Source organism: Anas acuta, chromosome 2, assembly GCF_963932015.1.
Source record: "Anas acuta chromosome 2, bAnaAcu1.1, whole genome shotgun sequence".
NCBI lineage: Eukaryota > Metazoa > Chordata > Aves > Anseriformes > Anatidae > Anas > Anas acuta.
Window position 1 is genome coordinate 18,678,718 of NC_088980.1, and position 27,532 is coordinate 18,706,249.

The following is a 27,532-nucleotide window of genomic DNA, read 5'->3' on the forward strand; positions in this document are numbered from 1 at the left end:
TGTGGAAGATGATTCAAACTGTAAGTGGATCTGTACCTGTTTGTAATGTCCTCTAAGTAAACACTCAGATGAAAAATAGAAATGAACCTATTCAAAACCTTTTCAGAGGGTTAAGAAACTCTCCTTAAATAGTCCTGCCACAATCTAAGAGATTTTTCATCTTGTGTATTGGCTTCTCTAATGATGCAAGAATATCAGCTGGTTGCATTTCCTTATTGCAATGAGATATGGTGTGCCTCCTGAAGAGATAAGGACACTTGGGCAAACTTCATCTCATATCTCTCAGCACACTGTCTGAGAAGCTACTGAATGCTCAAGTTCATCGGCTGCACATCCTATCAGCACAATTTTAAAGTTATCAGCAAAGTCTGGGTTTGACTTTCAAGTAAGTAGCTTGACAGGACTTCTGCCTGAGAAATGCCATCTTATCAGAATTATTATATAAATATATATATTATATAGGATGTAAAGATCCAAGCTGCTACATGCCATAGAGCAGCACAGAACAGCTCAAACTGTCAAGGATATGGCTAAACTCAATGTAACGATAAGCACTGCACAACCTTTTGAGGAAGATAAAAGACCAACTGGTGTTAAAACTGCATGCTTAAACATGCAGAGATCAAGAGTGAAAATTAAGGCTGCACCTGGTATTTGCTGCCAATATTTTCCCAGAGGGCTTGTAAAAATCTCTACCTTGTCACCTGCAATAAGATTCCTGCTTATGGACAAAAAAGGGAAGAGACTAAAGAAATTCACAAATTCATGTGTTTAGTTTTAGCTTAGCACTCAACTTTTAACTCCTGTGTTGCTACTAAGAGGAAAATACAGAAATGATAAATAAATTTAAAAGTAATTTAATTATCTTTGTCTTTTTTTTTTTCAATTTTATTATCATTTAAGTACTATCAAACATCACTAAACTATTACTGCAGTTCACCTCTGTGGGTCTTCACAAGCCAGCTGGGATGGGGTGATGCTCCATATCACACACCAGGGAAGGGGTCTGGAGCTTCCCACATTTTCCCCCCTAAAGCTTTCAGCTTTTTCAAAAGAGGGACATTTCCACCAGCACAAAAGATAATTTTCTGTAATTTCAGTAGTTAGCTGACTTAAAAAAAAAAAAAAAATGTAATCCATGTTAACATCTTGAAAACTTACAGTTTTCATGCACAGCTGAACAGGAGTTACTAAATAAAGAAGATGACTACAGACCACCATTTTTATCTCTGAGTATAGATTTAGCACATGAGTAAAAGGAGAGATCAAGGCTATCACCACTGCCACCAATCCTTGAAATAGAAGGATAGAGCTAAATGAAGGTCCTAGATGATTTCAGAAAGCAGCTGTATGGCATACTAGACAAGAGGGCAACCCTCAATGCTCCCATAACAAGCAAGAAGATCAGCGTTATGTACGAGGAGGTCATGTCAGTAAGGCACCCAAGGGGATTTCATGCAGCTAGGAGCTCTACAGAAATTTTTAATGTACACTGTGTTAAAATAACTTGCCAGTCAAGCAGGAAGGAATTGTTTTGCTTGCTACAAACCATACAGCTAACTAGCAGCAGCTGCCCTGATGCTAAGTATGACTATTCCCTAATTTCACCGGTTGTGATGACAAGCATGACAGTGGACTAATTATCATCACTCCCCAGAACTGTGTTGCAAACTTCTAGTGAAGACAAGTTTATAAGAGCATGGAAGACAAACAAAAATATGTACGTTAAGTTAAACTTCTCTTTGCTCTGATTTTCATTAAATTCAGACAGCAGCAGTATATGAACACATTTTTCATGGAGAAGAACCTGTGTGATTGATAAGTCTCTGAACTCCTATGAAACTACAGAGTTAGCTTACCTGATGTAAGTATTATTTGCACTTCTATTGCCATTACTTGCAGTGAAACACATCAAACTGATGATGTTAAAAAAAAAAACAAACACCACTATGAAACAAAAAAACATAAGGTTCATTTAAACACTTTCCCTCAGACAACAGGAAAACAATATCTTATTTTTCAGTTGAAATTACCAAGTCACTTTTTAACCTTTAACTATATGAGGCAAAAAAATGTTAATTTGATTTCATGATTAGGTATGCAACCATTCTGCAAACTTCTAAGAAAATAGTAACATTTTTGTATTTACCTTTTAGGCAAAAAGTTTGTGGTTATATTTAAAAATAATAATAATAAATATCTAAAGATTCAGTTCCAGAATTATTTCAGTATTCTTCACTGTATTGTATATTATACCTTCATTGTGATATATAGATTAACATAATAGAAGCTTTCTGGAGCAGAATAAAAAGGAGAGTGAGAACACACTGCAACCTCTGATCATTTGACTTTGTGGGTCTCAGGGAACTCAATTACCAAGTCTAACTGTGCCTTACAACTCACGTAACTTGCACAGAAATTAATAAACCTCTTAGCTTGAGATAATCTGCATTCAGTGGGTATACAAAATCAATTAAAAATGCCTGGAAAAATGGCTTCCTCTCCACCTTTTCTTAAGCAATACACAGAGCACCCACTTGCCCCATCAGTTCTGCATTTTACATGCTTAGTCATTAGCAACTAAGTTATCGTTACACTGTTCTACTAAAAAACGTCTCCCATCCACCTAACTCCAACATGATATTTACAGGGTGATTACTAACACCACCATGTCTCCCAGAGACTTCCATGGGAGTTGCATGCATTCCCCCAACTGCACATGGGTGACATGTGGCTATAACACCACGAGCTCATGCACAGGGAGTGGCTCAAGAGATAGGAAAACACCTCTTCTGAGCAAAATCTGCTTGGTTTACACTTATGACTTCTCCCCTGTGGGTGACAGGTTGCTGTCCCTACCTGCCTGCAGTCATATGAAGAACAAAACACCCAAAGGAAACAATGACCTGGGGCTTTCCATGACCTGTGGATACCTGAATGGGGATAGCAACAACCCTGGTTGAAGGAACTCTTTGCTGGTTATGATTTTCCTACAAGCCCCACTGACCTGGCAGTAAATAAGAGACACCTGCAAACAACTCTGATTCCACTCACCTGTGGTCAAATGTCAACAGCTCCACCAGTCTCTATTAGGGAGCAACTGCCCATCACTGCCAGCTTTCCTTTCACTGGTGAAAACCTGCCATTAACACTGACTTAATTTTGGAAAACAAATATGATAACACAGACATATAAAGGAAGGTTTTAGTGACAAAATGACTTATTTGAACCATCATCCAAGGCAGTACAATTTAAATAATTTCCTTGACCCTAGAAGATTTCTGGATTTGTGTAGAGAAATCTTTTCCTGTCAGTTGCCTGATTTGCCCAAAAGTTACAGTTTGCCCTCACACCTCTGGTCCAGTGGTGGACACCACAAAACACTGCTGAATGTGGGACTGAGAGCTAGACAGCCCCATGAAGGAAGAGGTCAGGGAGTGCTACCAAGGTCAAGATTGGCATTTAAAACACTCCATTAGCAATTCAAGCTCAAAAAACAGGAAGCATCAGTATCCAAACTGAGATCAAATGGTAATAGAGAAGGTAAATCAGCACAAAGAGCTAAGCTGGATCCCATATAACTGCTTACACTTCAGCAATAGGAAACAAAAGGAAGGAGGTGGCAGATGAGTTTCAGTTAATTACAGACAGCATACATGTGGTCAGCCACAACAAGCATACCACAAAGTGAGATGCACAGGCCAGAAAGCAGCCAAATATAACACAGGAACTTACATGGCTCATGCACAAACTGTATGCATGGTGTTAACACTGCCTGGAATGTCCAGCTTGTGGATGAGGTCGCTTATCACACATTCACTTGTAAACCCATGTTACAAAATAGTAACTGATAAGACAGCACTTGACTTGTTAGATTGGAAATGCTCTCAGAGGTGGCTGGATTTAGTTTCAAACTGCTGGATTAGCTTTAACACCTTTAGTTGCTATTTGCTCACCCACACCAATGCTTGTCAGTTATCGTATTGCCATAATTAAAAGACATGAGTCTTGAATGAAGGGTCATGTTAAGCTTTGTGACTGGAAACGCCTGAGTAACTGGGGTCCCTGGAAGAAGTGAGATTTGAAATTGCACTGGCTGGCAGCCACACCTAACAGGACACAGGGAGTATCTTTGGCTAGGCAGAATATAATTTCCAGAAGATAAATCTGCAACCTCAAAAGAAGGTGATGCACATTCCAGGTCCTGATCACCAGCTCAGGTTGAGGAGGTCTCTCTCCAAAGATCTTGCTGCCCAGGAAGCCTCTGGTCTGTCCATGGCACTACACAGACATTACTATGTTCTCCAGCCTGGGAGTATCAGACTCAAAATAAATGTTTCCTAAATCAGGACACAACCACAGCCTGTGTCAGCAGGAGATGGCTATCATAAAACACACATTCCTCAATAATAGCACAACATTGTCTGTTCCTAAATATCTAGATATTAATACTCTGCATATGTCCACACAGCTAGCTGTGCATTCCAGATGTTTTAACTTTCCATGTATTTGCAGCTTTTTTTTTTTTCTTTCTTTTAAAGCAGCTTATTTTTTTTCTATTCCCCCCCCACACCCCCCCCCCCCCAAGGAAGAAAAGGGGGAAATTGTGGCTGGGCCCTGGATCTTTCCCCTTTCCTTAAAAGGAACACTAATCCTGGGTCACCATTTATGCCATAAATGCCTTAGTGATCAGAAGAAGGCCAAAGAAAAGATCAAACCATTACTCACTCAGAAAAGACAGTTTTTAACAAATGGTATGGAGAAAGCAGAATTTTGAATATCTTTCTCATCTCAGACTTCACTAAGAGAGTCAGCTGTGATCATGTGTCTTTCGTAATTAATACCAGGGACAAAATCTAAATGGAGAAGGAATAAAACAGAAAGTAATCTGGGTCTCATTAATCTCATCCTAGGGCATCTAAGAACTAACTGATGATTTTTTTCTTTCTTAATATTTACCTGAATTCACTCAAGATGAGTGAAATACCAGAAGACTGGAGAAGGGCCAATGTTGTGCCTACTCTTAAAACAAGATAAATGATTTAGGAATTAAGATTAGTTTGAGTGAATCATCTTTCTCAGTGGGGAAAAAAAGAACAAAATGTAAAAAAAAAAAAAAAAAAAAAAAAAAAACAGAACCTGTTAAATGTCTAGAAGATTTTAAAGATGATTAAAATGTAGCAAAAATGCATAGCAAGAATGTACCCAGAAGTTAATCGGAAATTTAAAACATTACTATGGCACCTATGGCACTGTGTAAAAAAAAAAAAAAAAAAAAAAAAGAGAGAGAGAGAGAAAATGTACTTGCATAAGGATTTACAGTTATCTATGTGCACAAAATGTAATATAATCCTTCAACTCCACTTAGGAATGGAAGACCAGATCCAGATTTGAAAATCACATTTCAGAGGAAATGTGGACTAACCAGAGTGTCTGGAGTGTAACAACGAGACTCTTTGGGATATTGGTTACGCTGATATTTCTATCAGTTTCACTATTCACACTGTAGATACCAAGGCCTGTTTTCATGAACAAACTTCCCAGGGTCCTCCTAGATTCTTCAAAATGCAAATTTCTGGGAAAGATCAAATGAAAGAAATACAAACTTGTTTCAAGTTGAATGTTTTGACTGAAAGGAAATTTGCATCTCCCAGAGAAATTGATCTAAAAATTTCTAATGGTCAACTACAGCAGTAGTGATGCTTGGATGTTCCTGCCATACTACAACCACTCTAAGCCAAAGTCTGTTCTACAGTATGATTTGGGTTTTCACATCATTTTTCAAGCCCATGCAATTGGGCCACAAATAATGCTGGGAAATAGGATTAAAGAAAATTCAGTCCTCTCATCACATAATTAGCTGGCAACAATAACAACAAAGAATAGGAATTTACTTTCTTGTCTAGAAGAATAGCACAACCTATCCATTAAAAAGAAATAGACAAACATACCAAGTACAAGGGATACTTTGCTCTTGTGAGACCCCACCTAAAGTGCTGCATTCAGCCCTGGTGCTCCCAGCACAAGAAAGACGTGAACATATTAGAAATAGTCCACAGAAGGGCCACGAAGATGATCAGAGGGCAGCTCTTCTATGAAGACATTTCATAGAAGAGGTGAAGGTTGAGGGAGTTGGGGCTGTTCAGCCCGGAAAAGAGAAGGCCTCAGGGAGACCATATAGTGGCCTGGAAGTACCTAAAGGGGGCCACAGGAAAGCTGGGGAGGGACTCTTTGTCAGGATGTGTAGTGATAGAACCAGGTGGAATGGTTTTAAACTAAACAAGTGTAGATTTAGGTAAGACATTAGGAAGAAAATCCTCACAATGAGGATAATGAGGCACTGGCACAGGTTGCCCAGAGAAGCTGTGGATGCCCCATCCCTGGAGGTGTTCAAGGCCAGGCTGGATGGGGCTTTGGGCAACCTGGTCTGGTGGGAGGTGTTCCTGCCCATGGCAGGGGGGTTGGAATTGGGTGATCTTCAAGGTCCTTTCCAACCCAAACCATTCTATAATTCTATGATATTAAATACCTGGGTGTTGCTATTTCTGTCACATATACATGATGTTCTATCCACTTCCTAACAAGAAACTCTCAACTGTAGAACAATTCCTGTCTTGTATGACAATATAATTCTTTGCATTTGTATGACAATACAAATAAACTTATTAAAACTGAACTCACAAGTAACACTTTAGTCTACTAGAATATCTACAGTGATAAATAAATGCAGAAACCTGAAAGTTACTGTTTCATTTCAAAACTCTAGCTCTTGTTTTGACAGCAGGACACAATTTAAAATCATACAAGTTGTATTTGTACCATCAGTTCTGAAAAGAAAAGTATTTTGCAGAAACAACCAGACTAGAGAGATTTTCAGCAGTTGGGAATAATATTTTTAAGCTTTCTCTTCCAAGTTTTGCAAAATTATTCCAGATTTAAAAGATACTGTTTGACTGGCATCTACTGAAACCTCTAATACCAAAATACTGTGGTTCATATTCAACCATGACACTTAAATCTTAAACCACTATAAATTTTGCATATACATAAAAAGTTATATAATCTATATGAAATATACACTTATACCCTATGCATGACTAAGTGATAATGATATGGAACATGGATATGTCAATCATGTACTTCCAGGTACCTCCAATCTGTGCTACCTATTCATCTCCCTAACAACTTTAAAATAACTTGAAAACTACCGGCTGATTCCAGAGAAACACAATTTAAAGAAAAATCAGTCTTTACAGAAATTATTCCTATTTCTTCCCAAAATTGTAGCCTCTGCAAAATTCCCTTGTCTAGATGGTTTAAGATCTCCCAGAGTTGTGGAGGGTTTTGGTGGCTTTCCTCCACATCCCATATTACTAGCCCTTATAGAATAAGAAATGGAAGATCGTGAGCTTCCCAAGGGAATCCATAATGATCTATTTCCAATTCTGACAGGTCCCAAAGGAAGAGATTTCAAGGTGGATACACTTTTGCAATTGAAAAATAGTTCCATAAGCAGTGCAACTACTGTAACCTGGTTTCCACTGCACATTTTTTTAGGTGATTGACCACTGACTTAGTAAACTGAATTATACTTAGATTGCAGCGTGCATTCAGCTTCAAAATGTTTCCATCAGAATTTATGCAATCTCCTCCACAGTCTGTATTTTGCTTCTCTGATGAATTGTCTAAGTTGTGAGCTACAACCTGAACTAACCTGAGCTAAAACCGTACCCTGGAGTACGGTTTTCCTGAGGTCTCACCCATACATGAATTCTCTGACGGGTGAGAAGACTTGAGCATGTGCTGCAGCTTTTCTCTGAACATGATATTAATCAGGTCTTCCTTCTCCACCCACCAGCAATTTTCAAAAAATTATAGAAAAATATAGATGTGCAGTATTTGACAGGTGCAGGACAAAGTATCCTATACAGCATACAGTGTATACAGTATATCACAGAAAAGCAGTATTTTTGAGACACTTACCTTTCCATCATAATTGCACAAATTCAGATAATAGATAAAAAGGTTACCGATGAAGGACGGACTGCCAGAGTGTTTTGACATGACCAATTTTTTGCAAGAAATCATGCTTAAAAAAAAAAAAAAAAAAGCTGAAATATATTTTATGCTTGGGTCTGAGTCATAACCTCACAGCAAATAAGAACAGAAATTGTCCCATCATCCCTTACCTAAACAAATGTACAGACATTCAGTTTTCAATATCCATAACTCCAGTTTATATACTGCATAATCTTAATTGAAAGAAAACATGTTCTGTTGCCCTATTCATCCTCCAGGTGAAGCCATACATCAATGGCTATGGAAATAAGTGTACATCGGCAATGAAAGAATGTTCACTACCTCATAACTGATCCCTGTTTCTGCAGTGCAATTTTAAATTCCAAGAGCTATTTTAATAATGCTCTTTTCCAGCTTGAGAAGTTTTTATCTAGATTTCTTTTCTATTTTGATATCAAAGGGTCCATAATATTTTGTTCATTTCTTATACTAATATACCAAAATGAAATTATATATGCCTTATTGATTTGCAAAGCTGTATGTCTCAAGCTTGAAATTTTGAACAATTAACCATATTAAGATACACGCATCTGATACCAATCCTAGTTTCAGGTTTTCAGACTACACTGTAAAAGACAGTAAAATTTCTGATTTTTTTTTTTTTTTTTTTTTTTTTTTTAAAGATCGCAGTAAAGCTATGCATTTTACAAGCAGAAAAATATGTGCTGGCAGTAAAAAAAGACAGCTACCATTAAATTTGTGAGATAACGAACAATTGTATACACAAGTACTTATAAGATCTGAGTTTTCTGTCTATATGAATATTAAACAGTTGCAGAGGAAACAAAAATACTGTAGGCTAAATAAAAACATTCCCTGCTTTGCTATTCCTTTAATAATGAAGTTCCTTGGAAGGCTAACCCCTAATCTTACATGTGTTCTGGATTTGTAGGTACATCTCTCTCAGGAAATGCTGTGAAATGGAAGTTCCTGAGAGATAAAGTCCTTGGCCTTAAAAATTCCATAGATGTTACTTGAATGTCAGAAAGAATAATATCCAAACTTTGCCCATGATTTAATATCTCTTCACTTAAAAACTATAACAAGCTTTGAGATAATTAGTAATACACATATGGATTATATAGTCACTATTGGAGTTTGTCATAAAAATATAATGGGAAAGCCATAATTAATTCCACTTTTTATGGTGCTGTTATTGCTTGTTTTGCATGAAGAACCCATAGATATGAATCCCAAGATATCCCCAAAGTCCTTTGGCCCCCTATCTAATAACTAGGGATGGGACAAAACAGTTTTGTCTAGTTATGGGCTCAGCTGAACATGAAATACCAAGAGTTTTACTCTAAATGTTGCATTCCAATGACCATAGTCTGCAAATTAAATAACACAGAACAAGGGAGGAAAATCTAATGGAAGAAAATGGAGTGAAAAATAAAGCAAAGTAAAATAATTTGAAGCCAAATAATAAAACAAGTATCAAAGCTCAATAATATAGGACAGAGAAAGGAAATTGAAAAGACAGTTGGTAGTATAGTCTCTGCTTTTCTTAGAGGAAAGTATGGGTGACAGAAATCCATAAAGCTCCTCTATCAGCAATGTATCCCAGAGGTGAAATAAAAAACGTATTTTAATTGATTTGGTCTTGAAACAGAGAATGAAATATGAAAGGTTTATGTATCTCCACTTTTTCTTCAAACCAAAAACCTGGACGGCAGTGGGCTGGGTTCCCTCAGCCCCCATCTCCAGAGAGGTCACTGCTGCTGCTGGTAAGATAGAAAAGGGCCAAGCTCCTGACCTCCAGGAGTGTGGGCAGTGATGAGCTTTGCTTGGCCACGTCCAGGGTGGAGAAGAGCCCTGCACAGTGGCTGCCAGTGTGGGGACAGAGTGGAAGGAAACCAAACAGAAGGTTTTAAGAGAAAAGCTAGAACAGGCAAAGAGAGGCAGGGCAATTGGTGCTGTTTCTGGGAAGAGATGTCCCTCAACAGCAGTGACTACCACTCTTTCAGGACTGTTTCCCCCCTGTACTGGGCACAGGGAAATGACAGCCTGGCTCTCTTGGGTGCCACACAGCAGTGGGGGATGGCTGTACTGTATCCCTCCATCCTATGGCACATCCATGAACTCCTCAGCTGATGCTGAGCTTACATTCAGGGTGTGCACTTGGGGTCCGCATAAAGCCTGCTTGTCTGACCTTGGTCTGATGACCAAGTAACAAATGTTGTATCCCTCATTACTGCACTAAAACAGGTAAGTATTTGTGAAATGCTGCTCTCACAACAGTCTCTATAAATTAAGGATCTTATTCTACCCCTTCTGCCTTTTTTTTTTTTTTTTGTATATATTGAGATGAGAAGTAGGCAACCACAGAAATTATGGTCAATGAAGTTCATTAAATTCAGGAGAAGAGCAATGGATAAGTAGAAGGCGACCTTCTCGAGTCCTTTGCATCAGGCAGTACTTATGCAATAAAAGCACAGCTGACACTGACTTCAGTTGCTGTTATGTGTGTTCAGCATTGAAGGTCAGACCCTTGGTTTCAGCCTTACACCCAGAAACTAAACCAAAAAACAAATCCAGACAGCCAGCATTCACCTGTAAACATTAACGTGTTATGTCCACCACGCAGAGCTCTGTGGCAGAGAAAGAGATAAATCCACTCCAGCCTTTAATGGCTTTAATTATAATGCCTTTTCTCTCTGCCTCTATCTGCCTCACTGCCTATGCAATCCAACTTATCTGTTGAGCACAACTCATCCCTTGCACAAAGCAACGCAGGGATCCTGCAGAAAAAAACAAACCATCCTCAACATATAATCACAATTAAAAGGAAACATCACGCCTTACAGTCCCATTTAAATTGTAAGCACAGTTTTGGACTTCCTACCTGTTGAGCACTTAGCTTTGCTGGAGAGCTGTCTATTGACACCACTCATGCATGTTATCTCTTTGGTTTTAATTTAAAAGAAGTTCAAGGGAACTGTAAATGCCACCATGCCAAGCTCACTGGTCCAGCAGTCACAGGTTGCTGTCCCACAGGGAGCAAGATTAGAAGGCAAAATTAGAAGATTAGCATGCACACAGGGTCACAAGGTTTCACCATTGTGAAAAAAAACAAAGGTCCAGTCAAGCAGGTCCCCCTCTTCCATGTCAGCTTGTCCAGAAGCCTGCGTCCCACCCGACAGAGCCTTCTGACATTTCCCTGTACCAGCCTCTCTGATCTACCTGCTCCTAAAATCTGGGCCTCTGCCATCCGCTCTCCTCCAACCCCAATTCTCCTCTCATTTGAGCTCTCAGCCTCCCCTCCCCACGTCCCCAGTTTCAGCCATCGTATTCAGCCCATACCTGCCCCTGACACCACTCTCATTTCCCCGCATTACCTCTACAAGACCACACAAACACCCTTTGGTCGCTACTCACACGTTCCTGCAGCACTCAGCATCACCTCCAGGGTGCTGCCCCGTGGCTCCTGTACCCTTCTCTGTTTCTTTCAGTTTCTGCCAAGGCTGCCACCCTGCCACCATCCAGCTCTGCACCTGCTTCACGCTGAACAGCATCTTTCCCATCACTTTTGCCCATGCTTTGGATCCATTTAGGGCCAGTTGCAGTTTCAGAGATAAGCTCTGCACTCTGCCTTTCCACCTCCCTTGTAACACTTTGGCAGTATCAATATTTGTTTTTCGACATCTCTTGCAAAAACAACTCACAGCAACATCTTGCCTAATGTACACAAATCATCAAAATGCACAGAGGCAGTACATTACAGGGATTAATTCATGCTCCAGAAAACAGTAAGCTTAATGCCATAAATACTAAAAGCACATGCCAGGTTGCAGTGTTACTGATAACCGCTAGGTTTTTCTTCAGGAGAAATCCCACCTAAAACACGGAGCAGTGAGTGCAACCCTTGCTGTTAGTTGCAGAGCATTAGATAGCCCAAAAGCATTTAAATGAAATGAGTAAAAGCAGGCCCCAGGAGCTCCATAAAAATCACATCCCTTAAAAGGGCACACTTGCTATTCAGTAAATCCTACATAACTTTCTTTTCTCAAGGCACTGAGCAAATGAGATAACATAAAGGGGACAAGCTGCTTTTTCAAGCCCTTTAACATGGTGAAAACCATAAGCCTACTGTTACAGGGTTTTCCAGGGAAGTTTTCAAATTGTATAAAACTTGACTGGGAAACATCATTTACCAAAGCATCAATAAATATTTCATTACCAGGATGGACAAAATTATACATCTGCTTTCTTTTGAAATTAATGTTTTACTTTCTTGTATACATCACAAGTTCAAAAATGGGTTTCCACATTACATCGCTAAACAAGTAGACCATCTCTGAGCGAGACCAGAAGTTTAAGCCCTCCCACCTCCAGTTTTTCTATTTGCTCTCTTCTGCCTTTAATAAAGTGCTTCAGACCCAGTTTCCTTTGTAGAAACAAACAGATCATCCATCTCCCTGAGTAAGATTAGGTGTCATCACTTCTCCCTTCTTTGAGAAATAATAAAAGTCATACTGCAGGGAGAGAAAAAAAAAAAAAAAAAAAAAAAAAAAGAGAAAAAAAGGAAAAAAGGGGATCTTTTAAAGCTTATTCAGCCAAGAACAAAAACTGTAACCTTGGATGCCATATGTGTGAAATGAAAATACACAGTTTCAAGTTACAGAGGTCTGTGATTTACTCTTTCTCTTCCTATGGATTTAGGACAGAAGGGGCAGTAATTTCTCTTTGGGATTGAAGGAATTTTACTTCTTATTCCTATTTAAATACCAAATCTATTAAAAGCCCAATTAGAATACTACTACTATTATTTCCTAATGTTATGGAAACTTACCCTCATTTTTCATCCTGCAGATTAAATGGCTACTTTTCAACGCAGTTCTAAGGAGTAACGTCACCAAAACTAAGTTAAAGAGGTAATGGGAATGTTCCTGCAGCCTCTTGCTTAGCAGATAACTGAGAGTAGATCGTAATCTTATATTATCCTCCACATTTGCTTGCACTCTAAAAGCACATAAGCCTTTTGAAATACACTTGATCTGTTCAGTTTTTGTACAAGAAATCTACAAACAGCTGCCTTATTAGGACCTATGGACAGGAGTTTTCCTTGCAACACTGAATGAGACTGTGGGTGCACTGATGTGCATTTTCCTATGTTATTTAATCTTTCTGACACTCATTCAGATTTACAAATTATCATTCCAAATAAAGCTTCACAATGCAGGGTCAGATACAGACTGTAAAACATTGTGATTTACTACTTTTATGGACAAACATTTTTAGCTTGTGTACAGCACCTAAACACAAACAAACAAAAATGTTTTGAGTCCTTTTATTTCCAAAACAAATGCTTTATGTACTATAATCTGTCAGTTAGAACCAACATGCAGATGCACACATACATGCACACACAATTGTAAAATAATTGATGTTTGGGGTTCATTAAAAAGCCAGTAATTGCAAATCCATTTAATTATTCATTTTACAGTGTGAAATAAATGGTTACCTTTCAGAAAAGGAGCTCTCCGTGGCACAAGCACTTCTGTGATTTCCACCTGCTCTTGCTGATGCTGTTTAACCAGGTTTCCTTCACTGCCAGCTCTCAAAATCTTTTCACCTAAACTAATTTTTCGTGACCGGCTGTTAAAATCTTCTTTCCGAGACGAAGGTGATTTAGGAGCTGTATTAGCTGGTAAAGGTCGAGCCAAGCGAGAGGGTTTGGACATTCTGACTCTGCAGGAATTTACCTGCTCCAAAAAGCAAATTCTAAAAATCCTTCCCCCAGCACAGAGGCTGGGGAGCCGGCTCGTGCAGTTGCAGCTGGGTTTGAAGCGGCGTGCTGCCAGTTCGATCAGTTTTAAACAACAGGCACAGACGGGGTGGTCACACAGCCCACATCTCCCAGACCTGTGGAATGTAAAATGCCTGCGAGGGGAGAGCAGGCGAGGCTGCTCCAGCGCGTGCCCTGGGGAGCAGATGCTCTTCCAGGGGCTGCCAAGGCTGCGGCGTGCAGGGGCAAGGAGCTGCTGGAGATGCCCCACCTACCCAGGTGCACTGGGAAATGCCACCCAGGCACGGGGGCACCTCTGCACCCCGGGACCCCCCTGCATTCCTCTCCCAGCCGCCTCTCCTTCCACCAAATGCTTCCCTGTGTCAGCAGCTTGCTTCATCGTAACGCCAAAATTGCACCGCTTAAGTGTTGAATGGTAAAAGAAGCATCCCTAACTCAAAGAAACATACCCTGGTACCAAGGGTATGTTTCTTTGAGTTAGGGATGGCACAAGCTTAAATTGGATTAAATGAGGTATGTTCTCCCACAGTTGTATTTTCCAATTCACCAAAATAAATGAAGGATTGACAGCAAATATCACCTGTTATGGAAAAAAAATAAAATGGCCTAAATCCCTCATTATTAACCTGCATCACTTACACCACTGCCGAGGAAAGAACACTGCTCAGAGTATTGCCCACTGTACTTTTTCTTTCTTTCACTGAAATATATGTACCTACAGAAAGCCTGGCCTCTTGCATACTACAGATAGCTGTGTTCTTTACTGCCTCTCCAAAGAAATAACTCCTGACCTCAGGCTACATTATTTCAAACCTCTGTTCCTGGGTGCTTTCCTTTGAAAATGCCTAGACAAAGCCTCCCAAACTTTCTCTGGCAGTCCCGTGCTTGTGAATGGTGCCAAGTCTCAGAGTATTTGGATGCACAAAAAGAAAATTCCACTCACCGTAATTTTGCAAACAACTTCCAAGGGGGGAAGAAAAAAACTACAAACACAAAACACAACAGAAGAGTGTAAGCCAAAGAAAACATCACAGCTACAGTTACAGTAAAATCTTCACACTGCATTTTAAAATGTATTCCTCAATATCCCAGGCAACTGCGACGCTATGCCAAAAACAGAGTGCAAGGGACCGTATTATTTCAGAGCTAGAACAAACACACAAATCAATACTACCAGAGCTAAAATACTAATAGTTATTTAGCAGAAATGCTTATCAAGCAAAAAGACAGGAAAACATGACTAAATTATTACAGACATTCCTCATTTTCTGAGACAGTAATTGTGCAATGCAGTCAAATTTTTGCATACTATTTCCATATATTTTTTCAAGAGTCCCACATTGAAGAGGTAATTGTTTATGCTCCCTGTATAAAGCATATTGTCTATTGCTTTGCTGCCCCATCAAGTATGGTACAGATTAAGTGCTATAATAGCAAATCTTGCCATCATATTGATAACATTCTGCATATTGTTTTACTAACGTATCTCTGAGCAGAAAGACTTTGATAATCCAGAAGAGACCTGACAGACCAGAGGGGAGCTCTGGGCTGATTAGCAGTGTGCACACAGCAGGTCATACAGAAGAGCAAAGAAGCAGTGATGAAGCAAGGGCACAAATGGAGAGTTCATCGCACGACTGGAGTGAGGAACGAGTGAAGAAGACAGAGAAAAAGTGAAGAGCCAGTGAGTGCGTGAGATCTTAGCTGCACTGAACCTAAGAAGTGCTGTCACTCCCTCCACAGATCCCAGACTGTTTTGCAAACAGAGTTATTTTGAAGATCTTCCACTCTGATATCTTTATCAAATGCAAATACTCTACGCTTAGAAGAGTTTTAAAGAAGTTATAATAAGGCTTCTGATACTGTGCATATATATATATATATATATATATTTATACATATATTAATTCCCCCAAGCACAAGACAATTGCAATGTAAAATCCATCTCTGAGTGATAGCATAAACAAAGGTGGCTTGATTTTGGAATCAATACTGCTCATGCAAAACCCTACTGAAATTACTGCACACTGCAGCCAAACTAAGCACCTTTGGCATGAACAGGGTGCTCTTGGAAGCAGCAACCTCCTCTGTGAAGCAGGAGCTTATCCATACAGTCACCTTACCCGTAACCTTAATTTAATTTCTAAGTGAAATTAGGACATCATGAATTCAATTTTTTCCTAAGGCTGTCTTCACAATAAGAACTAGGTTTGGGAAAAGGGAAACATCCATCTGCCTCTGACAGGCAAAATGTGGGCCCCAAGTCTTGGCCACTTGGATATCAAAGTGACACCAGTGCACTGTGAGACAAGCAGCAGTGAACTCACCAACATGTGCCTCTGACATGGAAGAAACTCCCAGTCTCAAAGCAGAGGCACAGCAATGCAAAAATCGGGCAATTTAAACATTGTTCCTCAAACAAGTAATTCCCAGAATACTCCAGTCAGTCAAAGACTAGGTTTTCCAGTAATATCATGATACCTCAACATCATCCAGTTGCCTAATGATAGTGTGCCCCGTGGGGAGGGGCTGGGAGAGCTGGGACTATTCAGCCTGGGGGAGGCTCAGGGGGGTCTTATCCATGTGTATAGATACCTGATGGGGGATAAAAGGAGCTGGAGCCAGACCCTTCCCAGTGGTGCCCAGCAACAGGACAAGAAGGAACAGGATCTAACTGAAATACAGGACATTCCACTTAAGAAAAAGTTTTTTTACGGTGAGGGTAGTCAGATGCTGGCACAGGCTGCACACAGCGGTGGCACAGTCTTTGTCCTTGGGTGAGTCCAACACCCAGCCAGGCACAGCCCTGAGCAACCCACTACAGGGCAAACTGGCAGATCTCCAGAGGTGCCTTCCCATACCATGAGTCTGTATTGCCAAGAAAACATTCAGAGCCTATTTATAATCTATTTTATAATTTTAAATCTCTCTGGCAGGAGATGCCCAAACTTCTTTCTCCGGTGTCCTAGCAATTAAAGTGTCCCGTGCCTGATTTCCCCTCTGGGGAATATGCTTCCTTTCTGGTCATTACTCTCTTTTAGCATTTTATAGTCTGTGTCAGTATTCTCAAAGAAGATCTAGTTTGTTTGTTTTAAAGGCCCTTAGCTGTGAAGTAGGTGATTCCAGCTATAAGCATCTATATTTCAGGCCTCTCAAAAACAACAACAACAAAGAGCATACGCCAAAATATAAGCCCGTGTTGCACAGCTGATTGCATTTCGGGTTGGATCTAGGCACAATGAATCACTTCACTCATGGGACAAAGCAGCATGAGAGCATGTGGCCCAGGGGTGCTGCCAACTCCCCGTAACCCTCACTCCACCTGCCAAAGTCCCCCCACCAGGCTCCCTTGAAGCTCTGGGCTGACCCCTCCCTGCGACCCAGCCTCCTCCTCCTCCACAGTTTCCTAATGAAGCTCCCCAGGCATCAAGGCTTTCATCAGGTCTTTCTGAAGCCCCAAGGCACTCTTTTGAACTGCTTTAAAAACAAACAAAGAAAAAAAAAAAAAACCAACACACAAAAAACAGACCAAAAAAAAAACAGCAAACCACCAAAACCAACCCAACCCCTATTCCCTTAGATTTCATGTAGCTAACTTGAGCTACCTAGAAAGAACACAACTCATTGATGCAACATACCATTAAGCATCAAAGTACTTCTGTTTGTCAGGTGATGGTGAAGTATTCTACTGCTTTGGGTCAAAGAATAAAGTCTGTCACTGCCTTACACAATATAAATTAATATTAGGGGACCAACAGTGCAGTTTCTGCTTTTGAATAGCCACATACATGTGAGCGAGTAGTATTTTTAGAATACCATACACTTTCCACACACTGTTTAAAATGATGTCCTATTAGCTTCAAAATACAAGTCTCCTCTTTCCTGCCTAGAAAATAAATTACTGCTGGAATATGACAGTGAGAATTTGTTGCAAGTTAGGTAACAGAAGGCATTTTTACCATAGCATATTAAGTAGGTTATTATACTGCTATTAACTTAAGTAACGTTTGTGCCCCTTGGGATAAAGGAAACATGACTAGAGATGTTATTAATCCAAACAAAGCATTTGCAAAGCTTGAAATTTCCTTTTTTGGGCACCCATGAAGTTCTAGTTTACATTCCCACATAAAGAGCTGGGTAGAGGAGAGGATCCCTAGCATGCAAAGCAGGAAAAGTTGGTAGCTGGTGCCATGTGGTTTACTATGTGGTGTTTTCTTGGTCTGTAGGAAAAATTATGATTAGAGATCTCTCCTCACTCTTCTTTCACCAAATCCTCTTCCACATTTTGACCTACAACTGCCTAAAGAAAAGAGTAACTTACATACACAAATATGTCATATCCAGCAGAGTGTTTTAACACTATTAAGAAGCAACAACTGGTACATGAGTAAATGGAAGTTGCAGGTGCAGAAGTTAAAATCGTAAATTAATGAAGTCTTCTCTTTACAAAATTGAGCAAGTAACCAGATGGTATAACATTTTCAGTGTGAAATGAGAAATAAATGTAAAGGCAAAAAAAGAACAAGATCAGTGATGAAAACAATTTCAGATGCAAATCACAGATAGGTATGTAATGTGATAAAAAAAAAAAAAGTTTAATGCATCAGAGAGGTACATTTTCTAGTAACTGAAGCATGCAAAATTAGTGACAAGCTAATTTTGCAGATGTTAAAGCTTTCTTAGAACTCTGTGCCAGTGCTTTATTTTCCCCTATATGATTACTGAAATAGTTGTACAGTATGTATAATACAGAAAGGGTTTCATGTTCAATATATTGAGACTAATTTTAAAATATTTCACACGTCTAAAAAAAATCTTAAAAATAAAACAGGCAAAAGGAATCTAGTCAGTCATTCAGTGACAGGTGAACCCTCCAACAGAAAGCAAGCAGTAGTTGTTTCAAGTCCTGTTACTCTTTAATATGGTCTTAAAAAAAATAAAGTCTGTTAAGGGTCTTGTTGTAATATAATAGCTGCCTAGAAGATGCTATAATTAAAGCTGAGTTGTCATTTCTATAAGGAAGCCCTGTTCCAGAGATTTACTACTCAGCTATAAAAATTCAATCTCAGCTCCAAGACTTAAAAAATAACATATAAAAAAAATCAAAATCAAAATCAGAGAGAAACACTTCAGGTCTAGTTTAATCCTTTTTCTTGAAGTTTTAGAAAATTAAGCAACCATAGCAAAACCTTTCTTAAATGTAGAAGACTTCAGGTGGAAGTGTGGAATCTGAACACCTTATTCTGCCCCCAAACCAGAAACGCTATCAGAAAGGGCAGAAAAAATTCTCTTTATTACTCTGTCACTTCCACATCTTATGATGTCTTTGGCTCAGTACCTTAAAATCCCATATTTGCCTGAGTACTCAGGTCTGCAGCCTGCTAATAAAGTATTTGCATATACTTAAGTATGTCATGGTTACGATTTTTCTAATCACAGCTATCCCTGACCTGGTGGTGTTCTGTCCTCAGGGTGCTTTTTGACCATTGTACTTGGTTGCCTCTCCCACCTGAAGGGTTCTATGAGCCCGAGCACTTTTGCACACGTGTAACAGCCTCCACTCATTGGATGGGACGTATGGATCAAAGCAATGGGGCATTTGTGCGCAAACACATCTGATAACATTTGAACTACCTGCCAAGGTTGTTACTATGATTTCCAGTTGGTGCCAGCTGGGATGGTAGACTTGGGTATGTTGTACTGGTGTGATGATGTTCATCACTACGCAGTTCCAAAACGAGCAATCAGCTGAGAGCAACTGTCCATGCAATTCATAACAAATACTTTTTTTTTTTTTCTCCAGAATTTTACCTTTTTCTATATAGCAACCACTCACTGAATAATAGAAAACTCAAAGGCTGATTCCTTATTTACTAAAGTCTACAAAATGGATGTGTGATTGGACTGTTCTTGATACTATGCTAGCTGTAATGATTAAAAATGCTAAAATATATATAATCTTAAAGTTGTTTCACTTGTTCTGATATTTTAATCATCTCAAATAAAAGTTTAGCTCCAATATGTTCTTAAAGGAATACCCCATCAGCCATAAATCACAGGAGATTATTACCATTACTTCATTTTTAGATAACATGTGAATATTACTTTCCACATCTGCAGTTATTTCACATTAGATTCTTAAAGCATTTTGAAGATACGCACAAAATATCTTTTGTCATATTTATAACTTTAATAGTTTTTAATAAAAGTGTTGAAGTTTCAAAATCTCTTCTGAAGTTATATAAGTGAAACTATGGATAGTCTAATCTATGAAGCACTGCACTGACATTTTACTCCAGAGAACATGTTACATTCAAATGTTAGTTGCTAATTTGTTTTAGCATATCTACAAGCCTTCTCTAGCTTTCTGCATCATCATTTTCAAACAACCACCTCTTAATAAAAGAATAACCTTTGGAAGAGCTCTAACATATCAAAAATACAACACGGAGAGCTTAAAGTCTTACAGAAGATAAACATGCCTTGCAGAAAATAAGCCCATATAATGGTTTGAATGAAATATTGGAATGAAGAAAAGAGGAAACCAGTACAAAATAGGAACAGACTGGATATGCCAGGAGACAAATAAATGCAAACCTTGACTGACAGAATCCTGCCTATATGGGCGATGCATTGATAAGCCATTTTTGTTGTTTCAATATTCCTCCTTTATCCTCAAGCTCTACATTACCAGCATGGGCAAAATAAAAGTGACTAAGTGACTGAAACAAAGACAAACTACAGGTGAGATGGTAATCCATTCATACACTAAGAGGAGGATGAAGAAGCTTAGGTATTCCTCACCCAGCAAAGTCCCATCAGTAACACCCTCAGGAATGATGCTGTGGTGGACGCAATCGTAAGGAAGTAAAACTACAAAGAAAACAGAACAACTGCAAGATAATGATCATCCTCTGAAGACTGGGAGGAGAAAGAAGAGCTATCTTGGACTTTTGCCTTTAGCTTTGGCACTCTTGACTGTCACAGTCTTTCTCCATCACAGACCTCAGATGTAAAGAAAAATCTCCACACATCTACAGGAATGGGAAGGCAAATAAGCAGAAACAGAACTCTCCATAATCAGGTGTTAAAATAATGGTGCAGAACAAAATTAATTTGGGATGCCTTTTCTATAGCAAAAACAGTTAGCCACAGCCCCTGTCTAAACTCCAAACAGGCACAGAGAGTGTCATATCAATTTGGAGTCCTTTTTCTGTGAAAAGTTCTGAGAGCAATGACTTAACCAACAGCAGAACAAAAAATATTTGTCTATTTGTCAGATGCAAATTTTTAGACACTATTAAAATTAATTAATTTTAATTTAATAATAATAATAAACTGAGGAGAGACCTCATCACAGTCTACAACTTCCTCGTTAGGGGTAGTGGAGAGGCAGGCACCGAGCTCTGCTCTCTGGTGACCAGCAATAGGACCCAAGGGAACAGCTTGAAGCTGTGACAGGGGAGGTTCAGGCTGGATATCAGGAAAAGGTTCTTCACTGAGAAGGTAGTTGGGCACTGGAACAGGCTCCCCAGGGATGTGGTCATAGCACCAAGCCTGCCAGAGTTCAAGAACTGTTTGGACAACACTCTCAGACACATGGTCTGATTTTCTGGGTAGTCCTTTGGGGACACTGAAGCTGGACTCAATGATCCTTGTGGGTCCCTTCCAACTTTGATATTCTATGATTGTAATCTGATGAGTTTTCTGTGATTTTGTGTTTGTTTTGAGCGTTTGGGGTAAGACAAACATATTTTTGCATATGTATTTTTGTCCACCACAGATAAGATAAATCTTATTTTTCCTATAAATCCAAACTAAGATTTGAATCATCATGCTACAGTAAACATTACTTTTAGCTCAGTGTTACTGAGCTAAAAGTTAGTCACACAATCCCATGCAACACTACAGTCTTGGGGCAGAGAGGCTGGAAAGCTGTGCAGAGGAAAAGGATCTAGGGTTGTTGGTCGATGCTCACCTGACCATGAGCCAGCAGTGTGCCCAGGTGGCCAAGGAGGCCAAAAACTTCCTGGCTTATATCTGGAATAGTGCAGCCAGCAGGACTGGGGAGGTGATTGTCCCCCTGTACTCTGCTCTGGTGAGGCTGCACCTCAGCTTTGGGCTCCTCACTAGAAGAAGGGCATTGAGGCCCTGGAGTGCATCCAGAGAAGGTCTATGAAGCTGGTCAAGGGCTGGAACACAAATCCTGTGAGGAGTGGCTGAGGGCACTGCGGTTGTCTGGAGAAAGGAGGCTCAGGGGAGACCTCATTGCTCTCTACAATTACCTGAAAGGAAGATGTAGGGAGCTGAGGATCAGCCTCTTCTCACAGATAACTAGTGATAGGACTAGAAGGAATGGCCTCAAGTTGCTCCAAGGGAGGTTCAGGTTGGAAATTAGGAGACATTTCTTCTCAGAAAGAACAGTCAGGCACTGGAACATCACCATCCCTGGGGGTGTTCAAGGAAAGATGGGACATGGTGCTTAGGGACATGGTTGACATTGATGGTAGGGGGATGGTTGGGCCAGATGACCTTGGAGGTCTTTTCCAACCTTAATGATTCTATCATACATTATGCACAAGGTTCTCATGCGTGTCAAAACTGCAAGTGGCTGGTGCTGAATTTGATCCTTTGTGTCACCGACTGTCAATACAGCACCATCACAAGCACCTCCGTAATGCTGACTGTATTGTTTTGAAAAAAATTGTCTACAAACAGCCAGCTCTTCAAATCCTTGCTGTCTGAGCAACTGTGGAGATATAAACGTGTTTGTTAAAACAATAAAGAAATCTGCACCTAGATTTTGTAATGTTTATATTTATGACAGTTCAGGTAATCTGAGTTTAATACTACTCCCGAGAAGGCCCAGGCAGTGCATCCTCAAATGCTCAAGCCATCTGGAAAGATATTCCTTGGTTTCAATCCACCCATACTTGTATGAACTAAATGTTCATAAATCTGGAAATTTCATGCAGATGACTTAATATCCTGCTTAGCATATTAGAGGATTCATTACTTTATTTACATAAATGACAACAAATGGTCCAAATTACAAGCACTTAAGTCTGAAAAGGCTGCAGCATGGAAAGTGCTTTAGAAACACAGCAACTGCTATTTTCTTTATGTCTGCCATACATCTGGGGGTTGTCCAAGTTACTCTGATAGCTCCTCCAACCTCCATCATTAGGTATCGCTCGTCATGAACTTAAAAGGAAAATCCAATACAATGATAAGCACAGTCCCAATGACAGGCAATAGTTAACAGCAATGAAGCAAAGAGAGCTGAAAGAACAGTCTTTCCTGCCAAGAAAAACACTGAAAAGAATCAATAAACTTACCATTAAAACATAAGGACCTATGAAGTACACTATTAACAACCCAAGCTATTTTCTGCATGGAAAACTAAACCGGTGACCATGCTAAGCACCATACATAAATATAAAATCTCCTTAGAAAGAAAACTCAATTGCCATTTGTAAAGGCAGGTTAACACAAGCTAAAACAAGGAGGACACTGAATGACAAGCATTTCTGCCTAGATCCACTAAGGAAATTGGTAAAACAATGTTTTAAATGCATATTCTGTTTTCCAAAGAGCAAAAACTACACTCTACCAAACAGTGCTCTATGATCTGGCTGCTCTTGGTCCTATATTGGTTGGTTGCAATAACTAGAAGAGCTAAAATTATATTAGTTGATTCTTTGTACATGTTATAATCAAACAAAATAAAAAGTTAGTTTCAATGTATTCTTGATTGGGGATTCTTAAAGTGTTACAATAAAAATGATGTTATAAGGACTGCTGCAAAAGGAGCAGACAGAAAAGTATGTGTAATTAAAAACACATACAAATGAAGGGAGACAGTAATAAAAAATGGGAAAAGAAAACCAGAAAGGAGGACAATAACTCAATTCCACTAAGCCCTCCTAGGCTACTAACGGAAACCAGTCTGTGAAAAGGGAAGTTTCAGCAAGTCTGACCTGAATTCCCTGCACTAAAACACAGCCACCAAATTTACCATCTTCTTATATGAACCATAAAATAAACAGAATAATTCAGAAGCTATTAAAAATTAATGTTATAAATTCTGTGCGCAACCCTTCATGAAGTCCCTCATTTTAATAGTCCTTAAAATGCCTTTCAGTGAAAAGGTCTGCATGAGGGGAAGTTTAGAAGAACTTTTCTCAAGAAAATCATGTGTCTCACCTTAATAAAGGCTACTTTGAGGTCAAAAAGTAACTTCCATATTTACTTATGAAGATTAAATAGATTTTTCTATCTCCACTAGCCTTTAAAGACCAGTTTGTAAATGATTCACTCCCACAACATTTTTCTCCTACATTTACTCCAACATCAAGTTTTACAATTTGGAAATCAAATAGTTCCCAGATTATGCACAAAACAGATGAAAAGCGTTGCCTTCTCCTTTACTTACAATAACTCTGCAATCTTAGCGGACATAAAGCATAGTAAAAATGGAGGCAGTGAGCATAAAGCGAACTTTAACCCCTCTAGGTCTAAAACTGAGACCTTAATTAATGCATTTTTTGCATACTGTAATGCCTTCAACTGAATAAAACAATCCAATTTTCAGTCACTCGCCAAGTAGTATGACATCTTATTACTTTTGAATAATAGTATCATACAACAACAGTATATATATATATATATATATATATATATTTAATTAGCAGTGGCTTGGAACATTTTCTGCCTCTCCCACTTTTCCTCCCAAGCTTCCCCATAACTTTCTCCAACACAAACACATTAACCATCTTCTTCCACTAACAGCAATGACCTCTGTTTGCCCATTTGCAGCTGGTAAGATCACAGTCACTTATGCCTCAGTTAACAACAATGTCAGGTTAACGACCTCACCCACCCACTTAGGGTTCTACGCTCAAACATAACTGCACTGGTAATTTTAATTTGGGAGAATAGAATCACATAGTAAGAGTCTGGTCCAGATTCAGGACTTAATCCTATATTTTTCAAGTGCACTGCAGCACATTTGGAAGACCTTACAGAAGCTGCTACACTGTCCTCAAGCCTTGGTCCCATCTCCAACTCTGCCAATGAACTCTGCAGTTAGAGTTGCTCCTTTCATTATTCTTTCCATTTATTTTACTAGGCTCCAATTCTTCCTGTGCTACGTTAAAAATCCTGTTAAAAGGGAAGTCTCATAGCTTGCAGGGTAATATCATTTCAGGTGCCCCTGAAATAGGATGGTGAGGAGCTTGGTGGGTGCTCATGCAGAGCACCTGGTCAGCCTGAGAGTCTGCCAGCGACTAAGAGTCAATCTGAGACAGAGAAGAATGGAAAGCATCTAATATTCAGCAACTCAAAGGCAGAGACTAGGATAAAATAAAGAGGGAAAGAGTTAGAGGGGAGGCCCCCTTTATGTAATGGCGCACTCCCCCCTTCAGAGCCACCAGCAGCTTGTGCAGTCCTAAACAAACTTCAGGACCAATTCAGGCTCAGGTCAGCACAAAAGTCACTTAAAACTACGCTCAAGTGGCACACAAATGCCATTCCCAAAGCCTTCTTGACCACAACTGTGATTAGCATCCATTAGTCCCAGAAAGTTTATAATTGGATAATCTTTTTATTTTGATTACTAGGAAAAAACAAGGTCAAATTTCAACATGGTGCTAATGGACACGTGCAATCTGCAAAGAGCACATCTCAGTTTGGCTCTATGAGATGTGGAAAAAAACAAAAACAAAAAAAACAACAAAACAACACTGAAACCTTACTTAAACCACTTTTCTTTATAGCTAATATTATTCATGAATCAAAGTGCTTTATTTGACAGATGGTCCATATGACCCTATTAAAATCATAAATATACCACTTAGACTTCAGGGAACTGTGCGGTTTCACTCACTTCTAAGAAATATGCACTATCGATGAGAAAAACTTTCCTAGCAATACAAATGACAGAGTGTCAGGCTGGAATGATTGTGTACTTTAGGGTGATTTGTTCAGTGAAAACAACAGGTGCAGCAGGCTTTTTCCAGCCATAAGTCTTTCCATTTGCAAACTAATAGTGGTTGCCAAGTAAATGTATGCTTCTGTAGTTTATGCTACAGAGAAGGAATTTTTTTTAAAGTTGCATAATTGTCAGAGAAGTTTAATTTTAGATGAATGAAGAGCTCAAAGAACAGTTAATTAAACTCTCAAAAGCAATCTTTTATTAATTAGGGAGGAAATGTCCATTACATTCACAGAATAACAATTCGGATAAAGAATAAATCAATATGTTTGCATTTATCAATTACTGTTATTCACCAAGCAGAATTTAGGAACTTTGATAAAGAATCTTCAGTTCCTTCAGTACTTAATTACAACCCATTAACTTTTCATTGACTTCAAGCTTAGTAAAAAGCAACAGCAAGTCTTTGATTGTATCACTGTTGACAGTGCCCCATGTTAGATGCTAGATACATTATTTGCTTTGTGAAAGTTGTTCATGTTTATCCAGTTATGCCATTGCTTTATCAGAGCAATGCATCAATCAATGATCAAGAAAATAACCCATTCCTGTTCATTTAAATTGCTTATACCCACAGTTTAAAGCTTTGCAGTAACTTGAGATAATACATAATACTACTCAGACTCTTAAAAAAGGGACAGTGAAGTGCAAGAGATACGCAGAGGTTATTTAGGAATGCTTGCGCTGCAAAAATGCAGTCAACCTCCCACCATTGAGCAGGCAGAAGGGTCTAGGGCCAGGGTAGTAGTGGTCCAGAAGATTTCGCAATGACCTGGGACACTGAAAGCAGAAGGTAGAAGACATGAAGTTGAATACACAGCAAAGAACGGACCACAAAACTAGAGTTCTGTGAAGTCCTTCGCCCAGTAAAACCTCCTGCTCACAGCAGAGGCAGCTGACATCAGACAAGGTTGCTCAGGGCTTGATCTGGTTTCATGCCCTGGAAGCCCCCAACGATGGAGCCTGCACAAGCTGTTCGCTCTCAAGTTTTCCTTTACATCCAGCCTGAAACTCCCTTGTTTCAGTTCGTCTGTTGCCTCTTGGCTGCTCACCATGTACTGTTGCAAACAGCCATCACCTCCTCACTGGTGCCTAAAAGGCAGCTTTGAGGTCCCCCCCAGTGCCACCTCTGCTCCCACAGCCTCTCCCCAAGCATCAGCTGCTCCAACCCTGGCCAGCCAGGGGGCCTTTGCTGCAGTCCCTCTGGTTTATGGATGTTTTCTGTGCTGAGGCACACAAAACTAGACCCACCATCTAGATAAGGTTTAATGTGTGTTGAGGGAGCTGATTTCTTCCATTGATCTGCTGGTTGTGCCCTGATCATGAGGCCTGGGGCACTGACAGGCCTTGCTGCCACCAGAGCCTGGGGTTCTGCAAGGCACTCTTCCTTCCCAGAGGGTAGGACTTGTTTTTTTGTGTCCCATGAGGTTCTTCCTTGCCCCATCCCTCTGGCCTGTCCCCCCGCAGAAGGCAACCTCAGTGAGGGTGCTCAGCATCACCAGCTGTTCAATGTGACAGGTCCCACACAGACCATGCCATGAGCCTTCAGGCAGCACGAAGCACGAACCACAACCCCACAAGCCCCATCATCCAACTGTTCTTCTGCCCACCCAGTCTGTGGCACAACTCAAACAAAAATACTGTACGATACAGTGCAAAAAGCCTACTTACTGTCAAGATAGCTGTGAATGACATTTATGCCCTCATCT

General features: G+C 39.7%; 1 protein-coding gene across 5 annotated transcripts in view; it reads right to left on the reverse strand.

Moving 5' to 3' along the window:
* KIAA1217 (KIAA1217 ortholog) overlaps positions 1–27,532 on the reverse strand; it is a 370,126-nt gene that overhangs the window by 233,288 nt on the left and 109,306 nt on the right. Inside the window, exon 1 of one of the 5 annotated variants that reach the window (XM_068673717.1) lies at positions 13,544–13,566. The exons of the other annotated variants lie outside the window; for them this stretch is intronic. The gene's annotated coding sequence lies outside the window, so the exon portion shown is untranslated. Of the gene's footprint in view, positions 1–13,543; positions 13,567–27,532 lie in introns of those variants that run through there. 5 annotated transcript variants of the gene reach the window in all.